The sequence below is a fragment of the Choloepus didactylus genome, chromosome 8 (genome assembly GCF_015220235.1).
Source record: "Choloepus didactylus isolate mChoDid1 chromosome 8, mChoDid1.pri, whole genome shotgun sequence".
Lineage (NCBI taxonomy): Eukaryota > Metazoa > Chordata > Mammalia > Pilosa > Megalonychidae > Choloepus > Choloepus didactylus.
Window position 1 is genome coordinate 122129289 of NC_051314.1, and position 6604 is coordinate 122135892.

Genomic DNA, 6604 nt, shown 5'->3' on the forward strand with positions numbered 1-6604 from the left:
TATCATCCATCATCTATTGCTCTGTCTTATGAACATATGAGAGCTACCGGCACACACCCTTGAACAAACACTATAATTCACATATACAATTCCCATGAACAAGAACATTCTTTTATGCAATCCCATTAAGCGCAGCTAAGAAGTACAAGAGGTTTAACAATGATACAAAGCTTACCTTCTATATTTCCTTTTCCTTATGTCTCAACTGGGTCCCTTTGAGCCTCCTGTCCTCCATCCCCAGATCCCATCCAGGGTCATCCTTGGCATTCAATTGTCATCTATTTAGACTGTCTTTTTTTTTTTTTTCTCAATTGTGGAAACATATATACAGCCTAAATCTTCCCATTCCACCCCCTCCCTAGCCTTCCATTAGTGGGATTAATCACATTTAGAATGTTGTAATGCTATCACCTTCTCCCCATCCATTACTAGAAATTTCCCTTCACCTCAAACAGCAACCCTACACTCATTTCTTAACTCTCCATTGCCCCTTCCCCCATTTCTCTTAACCCATACTCTACTTTTCATGTCTATGGTCATATTCTCTGATAATTTCTTTGTTTACTATGGGGCTTAAAATTAAACTCTTAAATCTATAACAATCTTGTTTTTCTTTGATACCAACTTAATTTCAATATGACACATAAACTATGTTCCTATACTCCTCCATTCCCCCACCTTTATATTGTTCTTTCAAAAATTACATATTTTACATTGAGTTCCAAACCACTGATTTGTCATTACAGTTTGTGTGTTTTATATCATATAGGAAGTAAATAGTGGAGTTACAATTCAAAAATTATTGACTTCTATTTGTATTCCATTGTGGTCAGAGAATGTGCTTTGAATATTTTCAATTGGTTTTGTTTGTTTGTTTGTTTTCTTAATTTATTGAGGCTTATGTCCCAGCATATGGTCCATTCTGGAGAAAGATCCATGATCACTAGAGAAAAATGAGTGTCCTGGTGATGTAAGGTTCTATATATGTCTGTTAAAATTCTCTATATCTCTTTCTCCTTTCTTTGTTTCTCTGTCAGTAGGGCTCCCTTTAGTATCTGAAGTAGGGCAGATCTTTTATTGGCAAACTCTCTCAGCATTTGTTTGTCTGTGAAAAATTTAAGCTCTGCCTCAAATCTGAAGGAGAGTTTTGCTGGATAAAGTATTCTTAGTTGGAAATTTTTCTCTCTCAGAGTTTTAAATATGTCATGCCACTGCCGTCTCACCTCCATGGTGGCCGCTGAGTAGTCACAACTTAGTCTTATGTTGTTTCCTTTGTATGTGGTGAGTTGCTTTTCTCTTACTGCTTTCAGAACTTGCTCCTTCTCCTCAGTTTTGAGAGTCTGATCAGAATATGTCTTGGAGTGGGTTTATTTGGATTTATTCTATTTGGAGTTCACTGGGCATTTATGCTTTGTGTAATTATATTGTGTATAAGGTTTGGGAAGTTTTCCCCAACAATTTCTTTGAATACTCTTTCTAGACCTTTACCCTTCTCTTCCCCTTCTGGGACTACAATGAGTCTTAAATTTGGAAGTTTTATTTTATCTATCGTATCCCTGAGATTCTTTTCAATTTTTTTGATTTTTTTCTCCGTTCTTTCTTTTGTTCTTTCATTTTCTGTTCTGTGGACCTCTAGGACACTGAGTCATTGTTCTACTTCCTCTAATCTTGTATTATGAGTATCCAGAGTCTTTTTAATTTGGCCAGCAGTTTCTTTTATTTCCATAAGATCTTCTATTTTTTATTTAATCTTGCAATTTCTTCTTTATGCTGTTCTAGGGTCTTCTTTATGTTCCTTTTATCCTGTTCCATGGCCTTCTTCATGTCTTTTATATCCTGTGCCATGTTTTCATTCCTTGATTGTAGTTCTATGATTAATTGTGCCAAGTACTGTGTCTCTTCTGATATTTTGATTTGGGTGTTTGGGATTGGGTTTTCCATATCATCTGGTTTTATCATATGTATTAAGATTTTCTGTTGTTTTTGGCCTCTTGGCATTTGCTTTGCTTGATAGGGTTCTTTCAAGTTGTAAAAAAAAAAAAAAAAATACCAATCTAATTTTTCAGAAATACAAGTTGGTGGCATACACTTTCTCCAACTAACCAGCAGATGGCATCTGCGAGTCACCTATACCCCTCAAGTCAGTTCTCCACAACTCTGTCTCTGTGGTGTGTGGGGAAATGATTTTTGTGGGGTTCAGTTGGTGAACTCAGTTTGGGTTTGCTGTTGGAGCTGTCTGCCCTGAACATGGTGTGTGTGTCTGGGTGGTCAGGGAGGCAGGGCCACTTTAATATTCAAACCTCCCAAGTGTTCCCAGAGATTCAAGGCTGTTGCCAGAGTCTAAGCCTTCATTTAAGTTTTGCCCCAGATTTTCTCTGTTGCTGACCCACAAACCACCGGGGGGTTTTCTGAGGGGGCCTCCCTTCTCAGCTGTGATCTTCCAGGACCTCTGCTGAGGGAAGGCTATACTACGTCACTAGTGTGCATTGTCCCTCAAGGGAAGCCCTTGGCTGCTGGGCCGTGCAGGGGCACTCTCTGCCTGATGCAAAGATTAGCCTGTAATTCTTGACTTGTGTAAGTTCTGAATGAAAGGCAGGTAGTAGAGCTGCCCCTCCCTTTCCTCTTAGAGAAGATAGATGCCCTAGGAGGAGGTCATTAGCATTTCAATGGTCTCTCTCTGCCTGTGCAACACCCCTGTCTGGGTCACAGAACTGGGAACTGAAAATGGCCGAGGCTTTCTCCAGTGAGTCCAAAAAGAAACAGAGCTAGTCTGAGGCGACTCTCTGGCTCTCCAAGGTCAGTCATTACCCAAAGTCTCTGTCTACTTGTTGGTGATTCATATCTTGTAGTGAGCAGTTCACACTCACTAATTAAAACCCCAGTTGGAGCTCAGTTGAGCTATATTCGCTTGCTGGGAGAAAGCTTCTCTCTGACACCAGGAGGCTTTGTAGCTTGGGCTGTGGGGGAGGGGTCTCCCAATTTGGATCTGCAGTTCTTACTTACAGATTTTATACTGTGATCTCAGGCATTCCCCCCAATTCAGGTTGGTGTATGATGAGTGGGTGGTCACATCTGCCCCCTGCAGTTATTCCGGATTATTTACTAGTTGTTTCTGGTTTTTTTCAGTTGTTCCAGGGGTACTACTTAGCTTGTACTCCTCTCTATGCCGCCATCTTAGCTCCATTCATATTTAAAAGTCCCTCAGAGGAGCACATCGACCTGACAGATCTTCATGTGAAAGTATACATATTCTCCCTTGTTCCCAAGAGTGGGTCAGATACATTAGCATGGCACCTGGGGTGAGAGGTTTGAATTTGATGGGGAAGAAGTACCAGAGTCCTACTTCTTGAGTCACACTCCTGGAAGTCTGCCAAGGAAACTCACTCGAAGCTCACAAGAAAGGAAAAAGAAAAAGATGTTTGGCTTCCCTTGGTACTCCAATCATTGGGTCTCAGAAAAAACAGAAATTATGGAAGCTAGAAACAAGGGAATGTATTTCTTAATTTAAAAGGTTAAAATCTTCAGGGCAATTTCTCTTCTTCTTTAAAACTGAAGCTCCTCTGTTTATTGTCACAATCAGAAAGCATCTTCTGAAAGGCAGGCTGTGGAAACAGGTGGGGTCCAGTACATTAGCAAACATAACCAGAGGATTTAGACTGTGAGTCTTCTTTTTGCTCTTGTGGTCAGACATGAGAAATTTTCTGATGCTCTATAGGTTGTGAGGAAAGGAAGACATGGTAAATCATTAACCATCCACTACATGCTAGATAATTAGAACATAATAAATAATTACTGAGGTAGCGCTCCACTTTGCAAATGATGTATGTTCTGCAAAGGAGACAATTTGTGTCAGAGCAAGGATTTAAAACCAGATGAACAATACCTTTTTAATAAGCCCTCCAGACTCCAGTAAAGAACAATTTATAGATGCCTCCAACTACTACTGTCACACCCCAAATACACTTAGAACAGCAGTGGAATATGATCAATCTCAGTGAATGTTAGCTATTATTTGTATTCATAAGAATCAGATGGTTTAGAAATTTGCTTTCCTAGGTAAGACTCAGTATTTCTTATTAGTGCAAACTGCAGGCATCCTGCAGACTATTGGGATTTGTTTTGGTGGAGTAGAATGCTCTGGAATAATATGAACCTTTGGCTAAATGGCAGATAAAAGAAGGACAAAAGAGGGAGGAGTGCGGAGAGTATGGGCAGAGGTGGCACCACTGTTTAGTTCAAGAAGCTTTTAAATCCCCTTTCCTTCTGTTCAATATGAATTCAAATAAGATTTGAACTTACCATACTCTTCACTCACAAAGTTCTCTGTCTGAATTATATTGTAATCAGCTGGGATAAAAAGGAATTATTTATCTTGGTCCTGCTACCAAGTCCTTCAACCCCATGTAGACATCAAGGAGGTTATCTTTAGAGAAGCCCAGAAGGCTGGTCCTGGAGATCAGGTTGGGGCTGACCTCAGGGCTGTGAGCTATGTTGGAATTCAAGACATTTCTTTTATTGACAGTCTGGGAAAGTGCTTCAGCGTTCCACAAGTTTGAAAGAAGTTTTGGCAAAAGTTTACTCAACCTCAAAAAACAAAACAAGAAAAAAATCATAAAAACTATCATTTCAAAGCAATGATATTTCTAAATAAGGAAAAGGAAGCAGTGAGAAATGGCTGCATTTTTGAAAAAGTGAACCCTTGCCTGTGGCCTCAGTGGCTTCATCCTCTAAGCTGGGGGTGGTTGTCTCCACATCAGGGACTTAATCTAGGAACACAAAATGGAAGATGATTGTTGTCACAAGGTAATGTCAGGAATCAGAGGAAAGCAAGTGTTCCCTGCTAGTGTAGCTTTCCTTTTCAGGTGCTCTAGAAGAAAGCAGGTGTTCCCTCACGTATGCAAAAGATTCCAGCCCCAGGACCCTCTCTTACTAAATTCATTGTTGTTCTGCAGGGACCCTTCAGTGATTGACTCTAGAGGGACCAAAAAGAAAAGTACAGCTCAAGTTCTTCCATGAGAGATTATAACCACTATTTCCATACCCATCCTGTTCCCAACTATATTTTTTCCTGGGGGAGGCATGGTATATAAGGTGGTATATTGACCAAATGTCGTCTTGCCATAAGTCTCTCTTCTGCCAACAGCGAAATATTCCAGTAGTACCCAGAGGTAATCTCAGAGCTCCTGACCTACAGTCTTTGAGGGTTTCAGTTTAGATAGGAACTTTTGATACTGTGCCTTCAACTATGAATAGGAGTCTTGATTAGACAGGAACAGAATGTAAATTCCAAACACTACTCCTCTCTAATCCTTTCCAGTTTCCTAAAAGCTAAAAACAGAAAGACAAGAGGAGCTAAGGGACTAGGAAAATAACTGTTTTCAAGGAGCAAGAGCAAAAATGGAATCAAGTGTAAAATGGGCCATTTCTACTATTTTTCATTTGAAAAGTGATGTCATATCCAGTCTGTTCCATAGTATGCACACTCTAGATCTTTTAGGGTTTGCATCATAACCACATATGTGTTTGTGGCTGCCTAGTTTGGCTGATTACGGACACCCTGCTTATGTGGCCCCAAATCATTAGCTCTCTAATTTGGTCACTTTGTTTTATGTACACTCATATTCACTAAAGAACCCCAAACTCAGCATGTGATAAATCAAGTGCTGTCAGAGGTGGAGCTGGAAGGAAGAGGGCAGGGGAAATTATCCATTTTAATGCAAACAAATGAGCACCCCTCATTCTGAGAAATCCATCTGAATGCAGCAGTACATAGAAAGGAAAGCTCCAACACTGGCTTCCTTTCCCTCTTCCAGATCATCAGGATGTCTACTTTTCCTTCTCAATATGCCTCACAAGTTCCTATTGCAGCCCACTGCTTTCCAATGCATGTGACTGAGTAGTTACTAAAGCACTTGAAATTTTACAATATCCACTGTAAAATATGTATACCCTAGGACTTTTTAACCTGTGTTATATAGAAGAAAGCCTCTATAATACATAGAAAATATATAGAAATTATCTGATCTTACAGAATAGAGAGACACCAACCATAAGGCTGATTTCTCAGATGTCTTTCTTAATAAAAATTCTTTAATTTCTTTTTCCATTAATATAGGATTATTCTCTTTTCAGATTTTCTGCCTCTTCTTGGAAAAATCTGGCAATTTTGGTTTTGCTAAGAGATATTTTTAATGTATTTCCACATAGCATATTTTATATTATATGAAAATAGAATATTTTAAATTATTTTCACACTTTTCTCACTCCTAATACTTGTGAGGAACTTTATTTTCCACTCCTCCTATTTCAATGGGGAGTAACTTGACTAGAAAAAAACATCTGGCCTCTTCTCCAAGGTCTTTTTCAGCATTTCAATAGCAAAAATCATTGATTTCATAGTCAGAAATAAGTAATAAATTTGTTTTGAAATATATAAAATAGTTCAAAGCATTGAGAAGGAATTCTGCATATAATCTATTCCAAGGAGATAGATAAGTATGCATATGTATGCATAAGATATATCATATATAGAAATTATATATATGGACATATAGCAACATATATGTTGCCCAGTTTTGATTATAACTAAGCACATGACACCCTG